Source organism: Lissotriton vulgaris, chromosome 7, assembly GCF_964263255.1.
Source record: "Lissotriton vulgaris chromosome 7, aLisVul1.2, whole genome shotgun sequence".
NCBI lineage: Eukaryota > Metazoa > Chordata > Amphibia > Caudata > Salamandridae > Lissotriton > Lissotriton vulgaris.
In genome coordinates this window covers 1,574,702,708-1,574,726,544 of record NC_141695.1, presented here as the reverse complement: position 1 = coordinate 1,574,726,544, position 23,837 = coordinate 1,574,702,708, and positions in this window count along the sequence as shown.

Below are 23,837 nucleotides of genomic sequence, written 5' to 3'. Positions count from 1 at the left end.
ACCCAGGGGCGTCCCAGCGCTGTAAAGAGCTTGAGCTGAGCTGGAGAGGCTGGAATAGGTGGGGCTGAGTGAAGTTTTAAACCGGAGTTTTGCTGAATAGCCAGGTTTTATGAATCTTCCGGAAAGTGAGAAGGTTGGGTTCAGATCTGATATGGAGGGGGAGGGAGTTCCAGATCCTGGCTAGGTTGTAGGAGAGCGAGCGGCCTCCGCATCTGGCCTTCCTGATGTGTGGTACTGAGGCGAGGTGGGAGGTCGCAGATCTGAGGGAACGGGGGGGCTGGTAGGCTTTCACAAGAGGGGAATTGATGGAGGGACCTGTTCCCCAGTAAGAGCGGTGTGCGATGCACATGCTCTTAAATTCAATTCTGGATCTCACCGGGAGCCAGTGAAGATCTCTCAGTCTGGCTTTTACTGAGGTTCGGCGGGGAATATACAGGAGAATTCTTGCCACACAGTTTTGAATGACCTGGAGTTTGTTGAGTGTGGATTAAGGTGCCCCAAGATATAAGGCATTTCCACAGTCGAGGCGGGAGAGGATCAATCCTTGAACCATAATTCGTTTCGAGTGGAATGGAAGGAGAGGAAGGATTTTTCGAAGTAGTCTCATCAGCCCGAAACAGGTGGCAGCGAGCTTGGTGGCCTGATGGTTGAAGGAAAGAGTGTGGTTAAGCTAGATGCCTAGGCTCTTGATTTGCTCCTTGGGTTGCGGGGACTCCCTAAACAGAGAGGCCAGATAGGGTCAATGGTTTTTGCGATGTTATTTCCAAGGAGCATTATCTCTGTTTTGTCCCCGTTAAGTTTAAGACAAGAGCGAGACATCCAGTTAGCAACTGCTTCCAGGCATTTGTGTAAACTGTGATGAGAGTTAAGGGGGGGGTCCAGCGCTACCACTAGCTGCGTGTCGTCCGCGTAAGTAACGATCTTCACCCCAAATGGGCGGACGACATCAGCTAGGGGGCGTAGATAGACATTAAAATGGGTAGGGCTCAGGGAGGAGCCCTGAGGCATTCCACAGTTAAGGGGTCTACTGGCAGAAGGGAAATCCTTCTCAAAAACCCTGATGGATCTGTCTGTCAGAAAAGATCTCATCCATCTGAGTGCAGTCCCCGACAATCCTATTCCTTCTAAACGATGGAGTAGGATATTATGATTAACAGTGTCGAAGGCGGCACTCAGGTCGAGTAGGACGACGGCCGTGGACCCGCCATCGTCCTAGATGCTTCTTGCCTCCTCTGTCACTGCAATCAGTGCAGTCTCCGTTCCGTGACGGGGCCTGAAGCCGGTCTGGGAGAGATCTAGCATGTTATTGACTTCCAGGAAATCAGTGAGAACCAAGTTGACTTGCTTCTCGAGAAGCTTACTGAGCCATGGTAGAAGAGAGATGGGTCGGTAGTTAGCGGGGTTAGATTGGTCGAGACTAGGTTTTTTTAATAGAGCTTTGACCATTGTTTTTTTCCATAGAGGAGGGACAGTACCAGTATGGAGTGAGGAGTTGAGCAGGTCTAGGACAGTGGGGGAGATCTGATAGGTTATCTGGGTGAGAGTGCTGGGAGGAGCTGGGTCGGTGGGTGATCCAGATTTAACCTGTCCCATGAGATTTTCCAGTTTAGTGAGTTCTAAGGGAGGAAAGTTATTGAGAACGAGAGGAGGAACTGTCGTACAACCTGAGTTGACAGAATCTGTGGGCAAAGTGACAGGGTGGGGGAAAGAAGAGTTGATGGTTTCTATTTTCTGGTAAAAAAACTCGGCTATTTCCTCACAATGAGTCTGAGTATTGTTATGATGCTTTGGTGCCTCTGGTAGTTGCAAAAGGCTCTTGGCTATTCGATAGATCTCCCTGGGTTTGGACGCTGCATTCTCAATCTTGAGTTCGAAATAGTTAGCCTGAGCTAGGTGAATGTCTGCCTTGTAGTTTTTAATTGCTGTTCTATAGCTCAATTTATCTGATGGGAGGTAGCTGAGGCGCCATTTCCTCTCCAGTCATTTACATACACGTTTGGCCTCTCGTAGTTCATTCGTATACCACGGGGATGTAGGATTGCCCCGCTTGGGATGGGAGTTTTTTAGTGGTAATACTGTATCTAGGGAGCTGGTGATCCACGTGTTATAGTTATCATTATCTTGAGTGGGGGTAGATGTGTTAGTGGGTTTGGTACCTTGTAGGAGATCCTCCCATTCAGATAGGTGGAGTTTAGACCAATTGCGTGATCGTTGAGTCATCGGGGGATTGGGGGGGAGGTGAGGAGGCAGGGTCCAAGTGAGCGGGATAAGGAAGTGATCAGACCAGGGAAGGGGAGAAGGATTTCCAGAGTGAAGATTTTTTCAGTTACTAAAGACGGGGTCTAAGAGGTGTCCTTTTAAGTGAGTGGGACCAGTGACACGTTGGTGCAGTTCGAGGGCGCTTAAGCTTGAGGATAGTTCTCTTGCTATAGAATCATTTGGGTCATCCAGGTGGATGTTAAGGTCACCCAGAATAGTGAAATTGGCAGTGCTGACTGCAAGACTTGCCGCTATCGAGGCAAGGTCTGAAAGAAACTGCCTTTGTGGTCCAGGCGGGCGGTATATAAGCATACCCGAAAAGGTATGTGTAGCGCTGAATTTTATAAAAAAAGGAAGACATTCACAGTCTGGGAAATTAACGGGAGTACTGGTGACAACGTAATCTGATTTGTAGATTATAGCTAGACCACCGCCAATGCCTTTTTTCCGGTCAAGGCGGAGTATTTGATAGCCAGGAGGAAGTGCTTGCACCAGATCAGGTTCAGAGTGTTCCCGTAACCATGTCTCTGTGGCGAAAAAGACGTCTGGGCTAATTTCCTCCAAAAGTAGAGAGATTTCCGTAGAGTGTTTAGGAGTGTTTAGGCCCTCGGGTTTGTAAACAGGTCGGGGCTGCCCAATATATCTATTTGTGTTTTAATATATCTGAGCCATGGAATGTCAAGGGCTCTGTCTAGCGACATACAGTCCTGGATTATCAGTTGGTTTAGGTTAGGTGATTGCTGTGCCCAAATTCTTAGCCAGCCTAATAGTGGGGCCACAGAAATCTGATCTTGAATATAGCTAACACCCACGTCCTCATGTTTGTTAAAAGTGGCAGTAGATGCTGGGAGCGATAATAATTTTCGTACAAAGATATTTTCTGTTACTTGTATTTCCCTAGCGTCTGTGTAGCCCCATACCTCACTCCCATATAACACCATGGGGGCGCACTTTGCGCTAAATATTTTCATAAGGGCTGGGAGTGGCTTTGAACCTATCTGCTTTGCAAAACCCAAGACAGCCCCCGTGGACCTAGACAGGCTAATATTTTTTAAAGTACGCTGCATAGCCCAAGATCTCCTGTCATCAAAACTATCCCTAAATATGGGAAGGATGGTTCCAGTGAGTTCCAGGCCATTACAGAAAAATCTTGCTTTTTTTGCCCGCTTTCCGCCTATCGTCATAGAATGTGACTTCTTAAAATTGATTACTAGATCGAGAGAGTTCATAAAACTATAAAAAACGGTCTAAAAGTAATTGCAGCCCTCTTGCTGTTCTAGCCACCAAAACTGCATCGTCTGCATATAGTAATGCTGGGATCTTTTTTAGGCCTGCCCTTGGGATATCTTTGCAAGATGATGTTAATACGTCTCCCAAGTTATATATATAAAGCGAGAACAGTAAGAGGGCAAGGATACATCCTTGCCTTACTCCACACTTAACTGGCCACGCTTCAGTTAATCTCCCATTTTCATTATAACGGACCGCTGCAGTATTGTTCGTGTGAATATCAGACAGGAAGGATACTAAAGTGGGTTCCAGCCCAATGTCGGAAAGAGAGGCCCATAACTTTTGCCTATTTACAAGGTTGAAAGCAGTAGACAAATCCATAAAAGCTAAATGGATGTCATACTGCTTTATGACCGTGTACTTTCCTATAACCAAGTGTAAATTAAGGCATTGGCCTACCGCACTTTTCCCTCTCTGAAGCCATATTGCAAATCCGAAATGATGGAGTTTTTATCCAGCCAATCTGTAAGACGTGCTAGTATCCCTTTTTCCATTATTTTAGCAATAGAGTCCAAGAGTGAGATTGGCCTATAACAGGCCGGGTCTTCTCTTGATCCCATTTGATATATTGGCACTATGACTGCCTTGCCCCAGGACGCTGGGAAACCAGCCATGGTGGTAGCATTAAAAACACAGGTTAAAATCTTAGCCACACACTTGAGTCAGCCCTGTACAAATCCGCCAGGACCCCATCCGGGCCCGGTGCTTTCCCCTTGGCTGTGGACTCAATTGCCTCCATGACTTCCTCCTCTTGGAAGATGATTTTTAGTGCCTGGCTAAAATCCCTATGAGGAGTAGATAACAAGTGAGTACTCACAGAGTACAGGCCACTAAAGTGTTCCATCCATCTTTCTGGAGGAATTGAGGCAGTCCTTGATAGTATTATCTGCCTCGTTAAAAACTGGACTATTTATTACTTTCCAGAAATGCGTACTACTATTAAGGGTACTAGCTAGACTCAGCTCGTCCCAAGCCATCTCCTTGAGCACAATTTTCCGTAATCTAATTGCATTTTTGTAGATTCTCCTAGCTTCAGTGATTTAATTATTCACTTGGAAAAGCACTCGATGCTACACACATCGCAGACTGGTTTTCGGCCTAACCACGGCACAGAAACTGCCTTGCTAACAGTGATGGAGAAAGAAAGGAAAGTCTTAGGTAAAGGACAATGAGTGGCGATCATTTTGCTCAATTTGAGCACCACATTTGATACTGTGAATTACAAAATCCTCCTTGAGAGACTCAGAGGAGTGGGAGTTGCAGGCAAAGCCCTCACTTGAATCAAATCCTTTCTAAAAGATCACTTGTACCAAGTATTTGAAGGTAACTGTACTTCGAGGAAGGTCCTGGTAATGTGTGGAGTGCCGCAGGGTTCCTCGTTGAGCCCTACGCTTTTCAACTTGTACCTAGGACCCCTGGTGGAGATAGTCCTCTCATTTGGGGTACAGATAGTTACCTATGTGGACAACACCCAGCAATTAGTAGCATTTAACCACCCAAAACAGGTGTCAGTCAGCATAGAAACCTGCCTGAAAAAAGTGGCCCCATAGATGGATCAGTCATATCTCAAACTCAACGGAGATAAAACAGAGATTATGATCCTAGGTAGTCTCTCTCCTTCTATGAACTGGCCAGAATGTGGGATCTTCCTGCACATAAACAATCTTCCCCTCAACACAGGCCCCCCTGCATTATGGTGCAAGGGTGCCTGCGTTTGTCGCAAGGCAGCTAAAGTTAGCGCCAGCGCAGGGTGAAACGCAGGGCTGTACCATATTCTAGAAAATGTGGTAAAGCCCTGCGTTTCTAAAGTGATGACGTGTGTCGTTAGCCTTCTTGGCTTAATGACACGCTTCACAACTTTTTTGTAAATATGCCCCGCTGTGTCTTCAAGTAGCTAGTGGTACTCGTAAGGGAATTAGCACTTATGTAATACATGTTTCTGATTTCATGCTGCCCCATGGAGGTGAGCTTTACACCCTTAATAGTTAAATGACGTGATTGGCAAGGAAATTGTATCATTTACTAACCATATTTTGCCACGGTCTAACATAACATAACATTTTTAACATAACATAACATATTTTGCCACAGTCTTCCGCATGGAGAGGAAGGTATTTTTTTCACGTTAAAATAAAAGCCGAAAATAAAGGACATCTTTCCTAGCTAGACCTTTCTGGAAATTATAAAGGTTGGATTGACTGAATGAGGCTGCCTCGTACTCTCTGTGAAAGATCCTGCTGAAGAACTCAGGTCATCGTGGAGTCAGAACATATATTTAGAAAAATGTACGGAAATTATTTTTAAATAGGGAAAACTATGATAAAGTCTATTCATATTGAGCGCACTACTGCATTTAACACGTTCCTTCTCAGAGTATGCATAATTTTGTTGCAGGAGAGCATGTATCAAAACTGGGAATGGATCCTGTCGACTTCTCAAAGGGGATGGACGTGATAGGAAATCAGTTATGTTCATATAATTTCATATTATTTGCATTGCAGTTTAATGGAAGTGAAGTGTGGCATGGTCATCCAGATTTGACAGTTTATCCCTACTCTAGATAGTTTGAATAAGAAGCTGGTACCTTGGGTCAGGCCTGTTTGTTAGAAGTCTTGATGTCGATAGAAAACTGAGAACACATCCCACTTGCAACGAATGCTGTAATTTTGTACGCCGTTGGATCCTCCCATTTTCATTGCAGAAAGTGTATATTGTTCCTCTGATGGGTTAATCAAGTCTTCATATCCTCATGTGTGTTGAAAATTAAGCATATTGGGGCATAAGCACAAGGAAGTGACGGAGCACGGCGTTAGTCTTCTTGGCTCAATGCTGCTCTACGCCACTTCTGAAATGCAGGCCTGCACCATATTTACAACAATACGTGCAGCCCTGTGTTTTGCCCTGTGCTTGCGCTAAATTTAGCTGCCTAGCACCAACGCAGGCACTCTTGCATTATTGTACAAGGATGCCTGCATTGCAGGGTAATATTGTTTAGGTGCAGGAAGGGATACAGTTAATTCTTAATTCATGGTGTTTTGTAACTTCTATGTGTGCTGCAGAATAGAAGTTGCAGCTCATCATTTTAATTAATGATTGTTCATGTGCAGGAAGCGAAACCTTCCTGCACATAAATAATCATGCATGGCATTTTGCTGTTTCTATGTGTGCTTCACAACTCAGCATACATATAAACTGCAAACACACTTGTAAATATGGGGTAGCATCAAAATCAAGGGGTGTTACGGAGGATCGCCCACCTCAACACCCATTGCCTACCCCTTTCACACTAAGTAAAGCATGAAAGGGTGCCGTATTTACAAAGCAGCGTTAAGCCACGTTAAGTGGTTTAACATGCCTTGTAAATAAGATAAAGCCCGTATCACCACCACAAGGTGAAAAAAGTGATGCTATGGTGGCGATAGGGGCTTGTACATAACCCCCTTATCTGCTGGAAAGTTCCACTGTGGGATGCATCATTTCTGGGCTACAAATGTGCAAGAAGCGGTTTGATGGAAGCCTTAATTTGCCATAGTTGACTCTCCTAAACACTATGGACTATGGTAACACTTCTGGATTCTGTAAATAAAATTTGTGGCTAGCATTGTGCCAACAATCCTTTTTAAAATACAAAATATTTGGAACACGAATGAGGTATCTATGAATCAGTATAAAACAATGTTTCCTTTACTTGAATTTGAAACATTCACATTGTCTCATGTACTACCATATATCCTGGCAAGACAGGCTTACAAAAGGTGATACATAGAAAATGCTGAATTTTAACCATTTGTGATATTCCTGAAATATTGTATCAGGGAAAAGATAAGTAGTGATGTTGACTGGATGGGTACTCCGAGCCACACACCATATGGCTGAGATACCCGCCACCCCCTCTCAACACAATCCCCAAGGATGGGAAACCGGAAACGGTTCTGAACTTTTTGGAAGACGGGAGGGAGTGACCCTCCCGCCCGTATTTATTAAAATATGAAACAAAATCAAAACATTAAAATAACAGTTTCATATTATGTACAATTTCATTTCCACATTACGATGTTTGGCTAACCTTAACATATTTCTAATACAAAGGTTCTCCTAGCCGATCTAACATCCTACAAAACGTTTAACTTGAAATTGTACATCCTAACTTTTACGGGCCAACGGCAAGGTCGTAACTGGTGTCAGATCCCTAAACCAGAAATACCCCCCTCACTTGTGAGGGGCGACCGCACAGAGGCGTACCTCAAGTGCATCTACCAATTTCCCTTGACTTGACGGGGGCCCCAATAAACTCGACGCCATTTAAAGGTCGTCCGAGGACTCGTGTGAGGTGTCTAGAAGGTAGCGTAAACCCCCTCCCAAACCCCACACAACTTACCACATCTGCCGTCGCAGATGTCCTGGCCCCGGGAAATTCCCCAGGAGGGGCCCGTAGCCCCTCCTATCCAGGAAGGGGCCTTGACCGCCTTTCCTTTCCTTTCGGCGGCCCATCCTTAGAAGGGACCGCCTCCCCGTTGAGGGGCCAATGGCCACCTCCCCCGAGCGCTCCCATCCGTAATGGGTGACGCCCCCCCATAGGGATCTTCCAATTACTGCTCACCAATCATGACCTTACCGCCACAGGCCGGATAGTTGACCGGCTATCCGGACCCCCCACAACAACTCCTGCCTAAAGGTCATGTTTCAAACTCTTTAGCCAAGCTATGAGGTCACCTATGAGTAACTCATTCCCCACCCGGGACAAATGGACCCCATCGCCCAAATACATACTGTCCCCCTTGATACAACCATGCGGAATAGAATGCAATGTACTTGAACGAAACAATCTGCCCAATTTGTTATTTACTTTCTTCACTGAGTGATTCAGAGCAGACACCGAAATCGCCCCCCGCCATTACTTTTCGTGGAATCATATGGGACCATGCAATTGTGCACCCTGGAACTCTTCTCGCCAACCAACTTACTGTGGAAAGCATTGCCTCAAGAAGAAGTCGTCTACCAGTGGCCACCAAATCGTTGCCCCCAAGATGGACTATGATTATAGACGGCGGTGACCTTGTCCGCCCTAACAAACCCTCGAAAAAGGATTGAAACTGGTCAATACAGAGCCCGCCCCTTCCGTAGAAGGTCACCCTGTACCCTTATTCCCCAGCCATGTGAATCATGTCACCTGCTTTGAATACGTCCGCGGCACGCCTCACGAATGAGTGGCCCACGACCCACACCTCTTTTTCCACAGCCGGTGATGTCTGACCGCTGGCTCCCAGGTGTCGGGTCGACTGCACAGTCCGCCCCGCCTCGTAAGCTTGCGAAACTGTAAACCAAACAAAAACAAGAAGCGTGAGTACATCATTACAGCTTCACAACATGTGCAACCGCACATACCTTTTATAACAGTTCGAGGACCAACGCCCCAAACGTTTTACTTTTTCCACACTCAGACCCCTGGCAGTAGCCTCAGTAGCAGCCCCTATCCGAAAGGAATGGGTCCCAAACTCGCCGGGGTTCAAGCCCGCGGCCGAAATTGACATCGCAAGCACCCGCTGGAACTGAAACCTCATCAGTGGGGTGGCGTCAGCGTGTCTCAACAAGGTCCCCCCCCCATGATGCCACCCTTTGCGCTAAATACTCCTCTACGCAAACAACAGGGCACATGGAAGACCCGGGAATCCTCTGCATGACTATGCAGTCCCCAATCGCACCCTGATCGGTTTTGGACCTGACAAACGAGACAGTCATCGTCTCCACCTTGACCTGAATGTGCTCTCGGCACAGGCCCCCCACCGTGTCCTGCTTGTTCTTTGCCACCGATTCGCTTTCCCGCATAGCCCCATGGAATGCCAGCGCAAACGCAGCTCGGAATAACACTGTTTCATACTGGGATGAACACGTCGCAGGAAGCACAGAAAATAACAGGGCCAATCTATCAAAACCTATCGGGTGTCGCTCATCTACTCTGCGACCCTCCAGGTGTTACCACCCACGTAGCGCTTTCTGCCCAACGAAAGACGCTGTCGGGTCCTGTATCCCATGAGCCCTTGCCATAAAGGAAATGGCGGCCCGGTGCCTCTGGGCCGTAGCTACCGATTTGCCAGCCTGACGTAAAGACAGCAAAAATTTTATAACCAGCTCTTCCTGACCCCAAAGCTCTCCCCTAGCAGAACCCAAAAAGGACCAATAGGAACGAAACGCCCCTTCATATGCCTTCCTTGTCCTGGGTGCTAAACTCTCTCCCACGAGGTTTTGTAGTTCGGGGCACCGAGAGACCAGAGAGCTTCGGGAAAGGGTGCCGCCACCGGGTCCGCTGCGGGCAGAAAACCCCAGAAGGCCTGCATACGGAAACGAGAAAGCGCATCAGCTGCTTGGTTCAGCACCCCCGGGACATGTCGCGCCCTAAAGAGCACATTCAACTGCATACATAATAACACAATTTCCTTGAGCAATCTTAGGATCCATTTACATCGTGCAGCCTGGCTATTTATACACTCAACCACGGTCATGTTATCAGACCAGAACACCACAGAGTGATCCCGGAACCCCTCAGGCCATGTCTTTAGGGCCACCAAAATAGGGAAAAGTTCGAGAAACGCTATGTTACTCGTCAGCCCGCACTCATGCCACCATGACGGCCATTTTTGAGCCGACCATTGTGTTCCGAATATGGCACCAAAACCTATACTCCCCGCCGAATCTGTCCACAGCCCCAGCTCCTCGGAGGACACCGCCGGTTTGTTCCAGACAATTCGACCATTGAAATCCGCCAGGAACGCCAACCAAATGCGCATGTCCTGGCGAATCTCTGCCGAGAGCCTCGTGCGGTGGTGTCCCTCCTTCAGGCCGACCATGGCCTGTGCAATCGAGCGGGAAAAGGGGCGGGCCATTGGCATTACTCTGAGGGCAAAATTCAACTGGCCCACCATTTTTTGCAATTGATGCAGGTTTACCTTAGTCTCACGAATGCATGCCTCAAGGGATGCCCTGAATTTTACCACTTTTTCTCTTGGTAATCGAAAACAACCTTCTTCCGAGTCGAGCTCGATCCCCAGAAACTCGAGTGAAGTCGAGGGGCCCACAGTCTTACCTGGTGCCAATGGCACACCAAAATGGTTCATCAAGACACAAAATTCATTTAAAGCTTGCCCACATTCTGGATCCCCGGCTGCCCCTAGGAACAGAAAGTCATCGAGATAATGCATGACATGCCGAAATCCCATCTTCCTTGTGAAGACCCATTGCAGAAAACAACTGAACTTCTCAAAATAAGCACAAGATATAGAGCATCCCATTGGCATACATCTGTCCATGTAATAGCGACCCTGAAACATGAAACCAAGGAGACGCTGATCGTCTGGGTGTACCGGGAGCAACCGGAACGCTGACTCGATGTCTGACTTCGCCATCAGCGCCCCGGGCCCCAGGCGATTCAACATGGCGACGGCCTCATCGAAAGATGCGTACCGCTCCGAACACACTTCCGGGTCTATCGCATTGTTTACGGAAAGGCCACGTGGGGCTGACAAGTTATGTATTAGCCTGAACTCACCCGGGTCCTTCTTAGGGACCACCCCTAAGGGGGAACATACAAAGTTAGTAACCGGTGGTAAATCGAATGGACCGGCAACACGCCCTCGAGTCACCTCTTTCCCAATCTTTGCCTGTACCACCGCCGTATGCTGCAGGACCGACAGTTGGTTCTTACAACTTTCTACACCCCGGAAATTCCCCACTGGAATACGGAAACCATATGAAAAACCGTCCCGCAACACCCCAGCGGAAACATGATCCGGGTATTCGCTGAGCCAAGGAATCATTGCCATGGTATCAATCGGGGTAGGTAAAGGCGCCCCTCGGACTATTTCAGACCTGTTTGGCGCTTCCCCTACCACCGTTATCACCCGTCTTGGCTCTGCACATGGTCTCAGGGTGCGAGGACTGTCCACACCCCCCACACTCATGTCTAAACTTGCATGACCCCTGGGGCCTCGTACATTTTCCCCTGTTAAAATTCCAACAAATCCCCCTTTTACCTGCGTTGCCACTCGACTTCGAGTGGTGCTCGTTACCTGCACCCGTCCGAAAGGGTGTCCCAGAGGATTGGCGGGAAGACTCACCCCCGTTACTCCCTGACAATGGTACTTTTAACATGCCTGAATTCTCCATCTTTTGCCAAGAAATGGAGTCATAACAATCCCATGTTAGAGCCGGGTCGTGCTCCTTAGCCTTCCTAAAAATATTGTCGTAACAAAACCACTGATTGCCCTCGTACGCTAAAGAATACTCCATGATACGTGTCTGATAAATAGGCAGCTCTGTCAACAACTCAGGCCTTCGCTCACCCATAATGGAGGTAAAAATGCCAAACGCTCTGCCCCAAGTACCTATGTTTTCATCGACCTTAAAGGCGGCCATTTTTGCGCGCCAAACACTCGGATGCATAAGCTCTTTTTGGCCCTTCACATGCTCCATCTCGTAATGGTCAGTAAGCAAAGAAAACATGTTCACATACTTATCGGCCCAAATCTTTTCCTTAATTTCAAGTGGAACATGCTGGGCCACTTTCTCCCTTCGTGAGGGTACAGACCCTTCCCCCGCAATCGGCAGTAGCCGCTTACCTGAACTAGGTGCTGTACTTGCTGCCGAACTCGCGCCTGCTGCATTCTCAGCCACCGGAACCTGTGGGGGAACAGAAGATGGTGCCTTCGCAGCCTCTCTAGATTCCCTCAGTTTTCTCATTACCGCCCTGGCGTCGTCAGCCGTGGTGCCCTCACTATCTTTACCCAACCACGCTGCCAGTTGCGCCGCCAACTCTGGAGGCATATCATCCCCGTTCACGGGGGTGACCACCACGGGGATCGGATGCCCCTCCTTCGGAACCGAGATTGGCTCCTCTATCGGTGTATCGGGAACCGGGGGCTCCCCCCCAAGTGCCCCCCTCTTGGACCTTTTGCCTCTCCCGCTAGGGGCTACTCCCGGCAACGCTGGTCCGACGATTCGCTTCGGTCCTCCCTCCCCGTTCTTTGCCGCCATCTGCTTCTTCAAATCGGCTACCTCCTTTATGAGCATGCGGAGCATCTGATCGGTCCCGACCCGCTTTCCGACCTTCTTGCCTGGCATTCTCACACGAAGATATCTGGAAAACAAAGACAAAAATTACAACGCTCAAAATTGGCTCTTCGTTCCGTCTCGAGCTCACGTGCAGCGGGGAGGTGCAGCTTCAGAGCACAGGAACAAGAGGATGCTTTCTTGGCTTGTTGCTCCTTTTATCCGTCTTCGGGCGGGCGTAAACCCGCCTCCGCCTGCCTCCGGGGGCGTGGCCGGCCGCGTCAGTGTCTAGGACAACCCACTCCAGGGCGGGAAAAGGCGCGCCCCGGCTACGCCGCTTCGGGCATACCAGCCGAGACTTGCCTCCCGCCCAGGATGGCCTCCCGGGGGGATCGGGGTACTCCACCATACGTTCGGGGGGACCGAGTGGTCGCCCCTTTCCAAGAGGCATGCATAATTGTACCACTTGTAGAATGGAAGCTGGTTCGGAAGCTATTACCTACTCACAATTCTCAGTGTGATAATCAGCAAAGTAATCCATAAAAGGAGTGATGTGTACGACATGGTGACCCAATAACAGAAGCAAGATGGGTTACATTTCCTCCCAAAACACAGCACAGAATGACAGTCTATGTACATCTTAAGATGGTGTTAGATGCAGGACTGTTTGGAACAGGAGGGAAGAAGGTGACCCATTATTCTTTTGTTGTGTTGTCTTGGTTAGGCGAAGCAGAATGTTTTCTGGTCACTGGCACCAAATTTGGTTCAGACGATAGGACATATCACTACATCTTGGTCAGGCTTCTCTCCTGGTAGTACTAGAATGTGAAAAGGATGGTGTGGACTAAAATAGAGGCACTGCAGAGTCATTGTTGGGTCACAGAACAGGATTTGCTGCATGTGTATTTTCATATGAACTCTTGATCCTGCTGTTTCTATTTTTCCACTGGACAGAAGATTCAGAATTGTTGACACAGGTGCATTGAAACCCAAGAACAGGTACAGGCAGTTAGAAAAACGTATCATATTACTAATTCATACCTCTGCTATAAATCCCAGGTTTCAGAGCCATCAACCAGCAACTGCAGTTTTGGGGGCAATTTGGAGAACTCTTCAGAAGGACACATTTTGTTCTCCTTTATTGAAGTCTCAGAAACAGATCAGCACTTAAATCATGTTGTGACTCATTACTACTCCCAAAAAGAAGTAACTTGGTGGCTGTTCAACTGACGTCTATTTTTAATGCTGTGTTCAAGATGGGAATTTTTCCAAAAGTTTGGAAATCAACATCAATTCTGCCGTTACTCAAAAAACCTAATATGGACATCCTTGATCCAAATACTTTTAGATCTATGTCCAGCCTGCCTTTTCCAGCTCGATTGATAGAAAAAGAAATAAACTATCAATATAGGCTTTTCTGGATAATAACCATCTGTTGGAGGATTCAAAATTTGGGTTCCGTAAGGGACATTCTACGAAATCAGCTATTAGCAAAGTCACTGAGATGATTAGGGCCACAGTGGATAGCAGGGATAATGCTGCCCTCATACTACTTCATCTGATTGCAGCCTTCGATACGGTCAATCACAACCTTCTTATTGACTGGCTCGAAAGTCTGTGTATTGATGGCATGGCATTAAGTACTATTAAGATCCTTTCTGACTGAGAGAGTTCAGATGGTATCCATTGGGAAATTTATATCTAAATCCTTTTCTCTACCATGTGGGGTCCTCCAGGGTTCATCGGTAAGTCCATCGCTTTTTAACATCTACGTAACACTCTTTGCGCCCCTTGTGAAGTCGTTTGGGCTGTTGTTTGTGCCATATGCTGATAACAACCAAATTGTTGTCTCCCTCTCTAGGAAAGCGATACCAATGGGGATGATGGACGGAGCATTTGGGCAAATCAAACACTCACCCCAGTCAACTGATCTGGGTTTAATCCAGCACGATACTTAGCTCACTCCACCACCCCTGTTCAGACATGGCCATATGCTAATCAGTCTGACCCTGTACCTCATGGGAACAGTCCAGCCCGAACTGCCAAGCCATGTCTTCCTTGGACCGGAAACAAGCATCCTGGGACCGGTTTCGGATTCATAATCCTCATCATCAAGGCTATCTTGAATCCAGTGATAGAGTGAGCAAGGGACCCACGTCTGGGCATACCCTGCCAACATAGGGCGAACAAAGCGATACCGAAGGGGATGATGGACAAAGTGTTTGAGCAAATCAAACACTCACCCCCAGTCAACTGATCTGGGTTTAATCCATCACCATTCTTTAGCTCACTCCACCACCCCAGTTCAGACATGGCCATATGCAAATCAGTCTGACCCTGTGCCTCTTGGGAACAGTCCTACCCGAACTGTCAAGCCATGTCTTCCCTGGACCGGAAACAAGCATCCTGGGACCGGTTTCTGATTCATAATCCTCATCAGCCAGGCTATCTTGAATCCAGTGGTAGAGTGAGTAAGGGACCCACGTCTGGGCATATCCTGTCAACTTAGGATGAACAAAGCAATACCAAAAGGGATGATGGACGGAGTGTTTGAGTAAATCAAACACTCACCCCCAGTGAACTGATCTGGGTTTAATCCATCACCATTCTTTAGCTTCCTCCACCACCCCAGTTCAGACATGGCCATATGAAAATCAGTTTGACCCTGTGCCTCATGGGAACAGTCCAGCCTGAACTGCCAAGCCATGTCTTCCCTAGACCTGAAACATGCATCCTGGGACCGGTTTCGGATTCATAATCCTCATCAGCCAGGCTATCTTGAATCCAGTGGTAGAGTGAGCAAGGGACACACGTCTGGGCATACCCTGCCAACTTAGGGCGAACAAAGCGATACCAAAGGGGATGAGGGATGGAGCGTTTAAGCAAATCAAACACTCACCCCCAGTCAACTGATCTGGGTTTAATCTATCACCATTCTTTAGCTCACTCCTCCACCCCAGTTCAGACATGGCCATATGCAAATCAGTCTGACCCTGTGCCTCATGGGAACTGTCCAGCCCGAACTGCCGAGCCATGTCTTCCCTGGACCAGAAACAAGCATCCTGGGACCGGTTTCGGATTCATAATCCTCATCAGCCAGGCTATCTTGAATCCAGTGGTGCCTCATGTGATTTGCTCAAACGCTCCGTCCATCATCCCCTTTGGTATTGCTTTGTTGCCCTAAGTTGGCAGGGTATGCCCAGACGTGGATCCCTTACTCACTCTACCACTGAACTGGGGTGGTGGAGTGAGCTAAAGAATGCCAGCGCAGGCACCCCTGCACCATTGTGCAAGAGTGCCTGTAAGCACAGGGATGTGTCATATTGCTGCAAATACAACCCATCCCTTCACTCTCCTAATGACGCAGGTTGGTGCAGCAAGATGGCAGTGCCGCGCTTCACACTGTTCTAGTAAATGTGCCTAGCAGCACCCATGGAACGCCCCTTTCAAGCACAGTTATGCGTGAAATGGAGCCATATTTACAAGGTCATGAAAAGCCACACATGGTGCCTTTGCGGGACTATGTAAATATGGCTCAGCTTTTTGCACCACTGGGGCATCAAATTAAAGTGATGCTCCGGTGGCACAGGGACCTTGTAAATATACTCCTCAGTGTATATCGAGTGACATCTGAATTGAAGCACGTTCAACCAAGCAAAGCAGAAGGGTATGCTTTGAGCAATGCTTCCATTGTTGGTATCTGGGAAACAGCCACAATCATCTCATCATGAGCAATAATTTTTTTTAAAAATATTTTCAATCAGTGATGAAAATCTGCTCTCCAGGACCAAAGCGTTCCTCTTCAGCTGAATATAAAGGAGATTTATAGACCATAGGGGTATTCTCTCCCTCAAGTATGTATGTGTAGCCTGAAGAGGTAAGAACAACTCCACTACAATAATCACATTTTATCACCCCTTCCTATGGGAGCTCATGTGAAATGGTGGTATGGGAGCTGGCCGGGTGTTTCTCTGGGAACGTGAGTGGAACCAAGTACTACAAAGGTGCTGATCCAGCAGGAGTTTAAAAACCATAACACACAACACATTGTTACACAGAAAACACGAAAGGCTGAAAGGTAATATTACATATGATAGACATAGTGACACATGAGGCAGAGACAAGTGTAGTAAGAGGCGTTCTTTAAAACATGAGATTAAGACTACACATTCATAAGGTAACATTAATACACACAAGCGAGTTGGGGTAATAAATTCTAAATGCATATGCTGCTTATAGACAGAATGCACCAGTTATAAAAGTCGGTGCAAAAATGTGCAGCAATGAAACACAGGCCAGGATGTTTGCAAATGAATGCTAGAGACTGCAGTTTATGAAATATGAGAAATGATTTTAGTAGAGTAAACATTTGTAAATGTGCATTTATAAGAATATTGAAACATTTTATGGTAGTAGTGTAGAACGTTAGTTATTTTATGTAATAATATTGTTTGAAATTTATACATTCTTCAATCTGAATTTATTTATTTCATTATGTTTGAAGGAAGGTAAGAACCTATTTCATTTGAACATGCAATGCTAATTTAAAGGCCTTCACAAAATGTTCTTCTAATGCTGACCCTTCCCCTGATTTAATACAATGAATTGCCATTTGCAATTAAAATGTTGCATATTTTGTCCTGTACACTTCTGCACTCTGACATTCTTTAATGCCTTTTACAATGTTCACAGTGAAATATTCCAGTGGGAATAGACTTTCAGCTATGGCTATCAGTCACAACTTTGTATTTCTCCTCCACCAATTTTAGCCCTGTAAGCACTCACAAACAGGGAAACAGTATGATGTTTCAAACCATATTAGGTGACTTAATGTGAACTGGGACATATGTGGAGAAGTGTGGCTCAATGGTTAGAGCTGCAGACCTTGATGCAGAGTGCTGGCCAGGGACCAGGGTTCGATTCCCACCTCGGCGGGATCGGGCTTAAATTCCTCTGACCGGATATTCTCGCCTCAGTGCCGAATCTAAGCATGGGCCCCACGCTGCAACTCTGGGCAATAGCTTGCTTAGTCTCCACAAGGGATGCCTGGTTTCACCATGGGATGCCCAGGAGTGGACACCTCACAAGGAAAAGCCAGGAGGGGTTCCCTTGTGGTAAGAGTACAAGTGCTGGGATGCTTACGGGTTACTGTTCGCGCTATACAAATACAACACATTTACATTTACATATGATAGTCTTTCTGTGGTGGTGTAATGCAACGACACTGGACTTTGCTAAAGTTCTATAAAAGAAGAAACCCCAAAGGAGGGGCAAAGACCACACTTCTGATTTAGCCTACTTGGGATATGGATGCTCTGCTGATCATTCTTTTCTTTTGGACTCTTTGTTGATGCTACAATTGGTAGCTGATGGACTGAGACCTTCTTTGTCAAACCATTTTTATTTTTCAAATTCCTATTTTACTCTTAAGCTTTAAGTTAATAGACTTAGTACTCTGAATTAAATAACCATTGTCTAAAGATTTGCATAAATGCTTGGTGCTTTAATGCAAGCTGTGATTCTTAACTGAAGTCCTTAAGAAACTGCTCATTCTAATGAATTATAATTCCTTAATACAATAAACAAGCTAATCTAAATGTTTCTGAGTTTATTATTGAGTCCATTGTGACTGTGATTAGTGTTTAAATTCATTGTTTACTTCTCCTGTTTTGTGCTGCAATTGCTGAGCTTTTGGTTTGCAAAATTCTCACTCAACTTAACTTCTTTAGGATGTCGGGTCTTCCAGTCGCTATTCTTTATTTCTACAGCATGGTCTTGAGGCTGGTCTGTCTAAATCTGATTTCAAACCTGTAAGCTGGCTGTCAATTATTTGTAGATGTAAGGTGGGGTATTTCTCTGGAAATTCTGGTTCCAACATTTTGCCCTCAGTGTATAACTTCTATCCCAGATAAATTACACTCAGGCACTTTTAGATTCTCTCAAGTATATTACGTAGTCATTGTCTGACTACATTGTGACTTTTGAGTCAAATGTGAAACAGCTAGCTGCCTGAGCTCTGTTCGAGTAAATATAGCTTGGTCATTTATAGCACTCTATAGGGTTTGCATCATCTCTACATTAGAGTGAGGATAACAACAATAAGATATCCAGCACAATGGAACCCTGCTCCAGCTAAAGCAGAAAGGACCCTTATCAGTAGAAGTTATATAAATCTCCACTCACATCCCTATTATTTGTCCAAAACATTGCATCTTGTTTTGCTCTTGAAATGTTAACCCCAAAGCAGTCACACTGTAGAAGATTCTCTGTGGAAGCAAGATTAGTATGTAGGAAATATTCAATGTTTGTCCTGGACCAGACCTCATGAAACCTACAGGGCACATACATTCTAATATGTTACATTTCATGGGCCATTTATTTCATGATGCAAAACAAGGAATTTAAATAAAGTCATATAGGGCCCGAGGTTCCAACACGCCGAAATCCAAGGCTCCCACCTCATCAAATCATACAAAAGGTCTGACAGTTGGCTTTTTTATTGTACAGGCAGCAATGCAGCAAGCAACATGCTATTTTGCCTGGATTGTTTAAAATCTTTGCACTATTCCATGGAGGGAAGAATATATATACTGATTATTTGGAAGGCAATTCATCTTGCCTTCTGTAGCTTGAGTCCTGGATACGGGTGTTAATGACCTCACAAATAATAAATGATCCGTAATGAAGCTAAACATATATTGTTTGACTGATTACAAATCACATTTTAATGCAATGTTATGATGGCAAATATGCTGTACCATCTCAAAACATTATTCAGGTTTCACAATTTTCTTTTCATTGTCTTATCAAAATATCTGTATTTGATTTGCTTTCCGATTTAATGCACCATGTGGATGTTTATACTATAATTTCACTTTGGTAGTTTTAAGTCATGCACCTAATGAGTAAACCTAGTCATTTTATCCTGATGCGGAGTAATGTGTGTAATGCATTTATGAGGAGATTGAATGTGTCAGCTTGTTAAATGCATTTGTCTCACTCATTAGGCTAAATGGAGTTAGCAAAATAGATGAAAATTGCTCTTGCATTGTGACTGATTTCATATCTAATGTGTCATTTTTACTTTTCAAGTTATAAAAAAAAAAACAGGCTGCTCGGTTGTTTGCTTACAGTTAATCATGATTGATGTAACACGAAGAGAACCCAAGAAGCTTCCTGTCAGACAACGTGGCAAATCAAGGCGCAATGTATGACAGCTGCAGTCGTGCGACGCAGAGCACAGGTGTCAGACGTCTCATTTTGGGCTCGAGGAAAATAAACGTTTACTACTATTACAGAATCTTTCGTCCTTCCTAGTCAAAAGAAAACACGTGGTGCAAAGGTTTACCTTCATGGAATGGCATGGGATAGAAATACAGGGCCCGATTCACAGAACTAACTTAAGACAAAATCCTAAACTTACTACTTTTTGTATTCACAGAAGTTAGGATTTTGTCTTAAGTTTGTTTTAAGACAGACTTAAGACAAAATCCTAACTTAAGTCTGTCTTAAAACAAACTTAAGACAAAATCCTAACTACTGTGTATACCAAAAGTAGTAAGTTCAGGATTTTGTCTTAAGTTAGTTCTGTGAATCGGGCCCACAGATTTGAGTGTGGACTAGATTTGGCTATATCATTGCAAAATCATTAGAACAGTTAAGCTGCGCAGTATAGACCAGAGGTAATCAAACTGGATGCCGTACCTTCTGAGGGGAGGAGGGCTGTAGTTCTCAACATTCCCAAGTCCATACAATTTCATACCAGACAATATCAGCCTATAACATACCATACTATAAGAAGACAGGCCACACACAAAACCATACCATGCCATACCATACAATGGCAGGGCTTACCATATCATGCTATTCCATCAAGTCACCCTCACCGCTCCTTGATTCTTCCTACCCCTGCACCCTCAAGTCACCCTCATCTACCTTTACCACTACCCAACCCTGAACCTTCCAGTGAACCTCATCTCCCTTTAACTCTAATCACCTCTGAGCCCTCAAGTCATCATCACTCCCTTTACCTCTACCGACCCCTGAACACTCAAGTTACACTCACCTTCTTTTACCTCTACCAACCCCTGATCCTTCAAGCCACCCTCACCTCCCCTTATATTTACTCATCCTTAAGCCTTCAGGTCACCCTCACCTCCCTTTACTTCTATCCATCCGTGAACCCTCAAATCACCCCACCTCACTTTACCTCTACCCACCCCTCAAACCTAGTCACACTCACCTCCCCGTACTTCTACCCACTCTTGACCCCTCAAGTCTCCTTACCTCCCTTTGCTTCTAACCCCCCCGAGCCCTCAGAGCTCAAGTCACCCTCACCTTCCTTTACCTCTATCCATCCCAAAGCCCTAGAGTCACCCTCACTTCGTTTTACCTCTACCCACCCTGATCCCTCAAGTAAATCTCATCTCCCTTAACGTCTACCCACTCCTGAAACCTCAAGTCCATAAATCCCAGGTGTCTACATTATACATTTATAAATCCCACAAGATTTCAACCTAGCAAAGGTGAAGGTACTTTGACATTGAACTACTGTTCTAACTTTTACTTTAAATTTCAATGGATTGTTTAGTATTCAAAGCATTAAACTGGTGATTTAATAATGATGTTGATGGCAGTATTAGGGGTTGCAATTGTCGTGGTGGTGGTGCTGTATTAGGTGCGGTGGAGTTAGAGATGTTTGTGGCTGTATTGCTGCATGAGGGAATGTTGGTGTATTGGAAATGGTGGTGATGATATTGCTGATGTTATTACTAGTGTTGTTGGTGGTACTGATGATGGTGGTGCTGGTAGTGTTAGTGGTATTGGCAGCATATTAGTCTTGATGGGTTATTGGCTGTGGTGATGGCATTAGTGTTGTTGTCATATGATTATAGTATACAAGATAAATATGCACTCTTCTTAATAAAACTTTCAGTTTTGGTTAAACATGACCAAATTATGCACTTTCCTTTAGCATATTTGCACAATGTAATATAACGTTTATTATTAGTTTTCACTGTATATTTTTGGGAATGTAATGATATGTTATCAGTTTTAAGAATATATTGTGTTTGCTTAAAAGACATGTCTATATGTGGTATTTGTGTTGTGTTACGGCAAAGGAATGTTATTGTACATTCCTTTGTTAAGTCACATTTTGTCTAAAGAAACTGAGAACAATTTTCTTTTTTCATCCTTGTGTTTGAATGTATTAATTGCAATACTTTTTATTAATTAAGCAATAAATAATCAAGACAATACAAGAAAGCCTATGTGCTCACACTTCTTTAGACTTGTCAGAACCCAGGATGCTTATTTCCGGTCCAGGAAGCAGCTGGCCTGGCAGTTTGGGCTGGACTGTTTCCATGTGCGGTAGGGTCAATGCTGTTTTGCATATGTCTGGGTCTAAACTGGAGTGGCATAGTGAGCAAAAGGACAATGGATTCTACCTAGGTCTCTTGACGGGGGTAAGTGGTTGAAATGTTTCAGCACTCCATCCTGCATCTTGCTGTGTTTGCTATGTTCACCGTAAGTGGCAAAGGGTATGCACAGACATGTGTCCATTGCTCGCTGTGCCACTGGATTCAATTTAGCCTGGCTGATGAGGGGTGATACCCCGATACTGGTCCCAGGATGCTTGTTTCCACTCCCAGGAGGACCTGGCCTGGCAGTTCAGGCTGGACTGTTCCCATGAGAGCAGGGCCAAGACTGATTTGCATATGGCTGAGTCCAAACTGGGGTGGAATAGTGAGCAAAAGAATGATGGGTTCAACACAGTTCTCTTGACTGGGGATGAGTGGTTGAAAAGTTTCAGCAATCGGTTCATCATCTTGTCATGTTTGCGCAACTTTAAATTTAAAAGTAAATCATAAATATTGGTCAGGCTAATGTCATATTTTTGTCTAATGTTGGAGATTGAGAGCGGTGTTGTTTGGAACCAAGATCCCCTACAACAGAAATGACCTTTGCCAACCATGAGTCTTCTATGGGGAGAGTAGGGTCCAGTCTCATACCTTTTATGTGCCATATTGAAGCCTTCAAGCGATTGTGGGCAATTTCACCTCAGGGAAGTGGGAATTCAGGTGTAATATGCAATGACTGGTACGATTCAAAATGAGGTTCATAAGAATAGGGTGAGGTGAGGTTTGGAAATTGTTGAGAGGAATGGCAGGGAGAGATTTTCGTCAAGCAGCCTCTCAAGAGTTAGCCATGGAGGGATGAAGTCCAAATTATCACCTAGCCATTTTGAGTCTTGAGGTGCTAGAAAGGCAGTTTAATATTTCTCTAAGTCAGGAAGGTTGGCACTCCCTTGATTCTTGGGTAGCTGCAGTTTCTTTAGGGAAACACAGAGTTTTTTAGAGTTCCGAAAACAGTTATTCATTAAGCTGTCTATGTTTACGAAAAATTCCTCTGAGGAAAGGTTCAAGACCATATTTAGGAGATAACTGATGATCGGGGTGATGGCCATTTTGATCGATTCTAGTTTACTCCACCATATGAGGAATTTGGGTGGCCACCTGTACAGGATTTTTTGTGTAACCAGTGACTCATTATGTCTTACTGATTTGATCATATCATCGTTAAACTCGAGACCCAGGGATTTGAGAAAATTGGGTTGCCATGTCAATTCAGAGGTTCCGAGGGTTTCCTTGGTACAGAGCAGGTTGAGTGGGCGAACTTCTGATTTAGTCCTATTAAGAGTGTACCCTGATACCAAGGAGTATTCATCAATTTTAGATATAATTTCAGGAATGGCTAAATCAGAGTGGTCGGTCACGATCAAGATATCATCAGCATATGCAGCTGTTTTTAAACAGCTATCTCTCAGTTTTAGTCCTATTAGGATGGATCGTTCACTGAGAGATAGTAAGAGCCCTTCTATAGCTAGAAGTAATAAAGGGGACTGAGAGCATCACTCTCTAGTGCCTTGTTTATGTGGGAATGAGTCAGATAGGACACAGTTGGATCTTATTTTAGCACAGGGGTTAGACTAAAGGGACATTGTCATCGTAATAAACGATTCATCTAAGTTAAAGTTTGATATGACAGCCCTCAGAAACGGCCATGAAACCTTATCAAATGTTTTTCCAGCATTGAGGTCTTTTGCTGCAACAGCGGAGGATTTGGTCTTGAAAAGATGTAAGATATAGCCCATCAATCTAACATTGTCATTGAAGAGTCTACCTTTGAGAAAGCCGTATTGATAGGCGCCAATCAGAGCTTGTCATTTTGCTTCAGTTATTTTA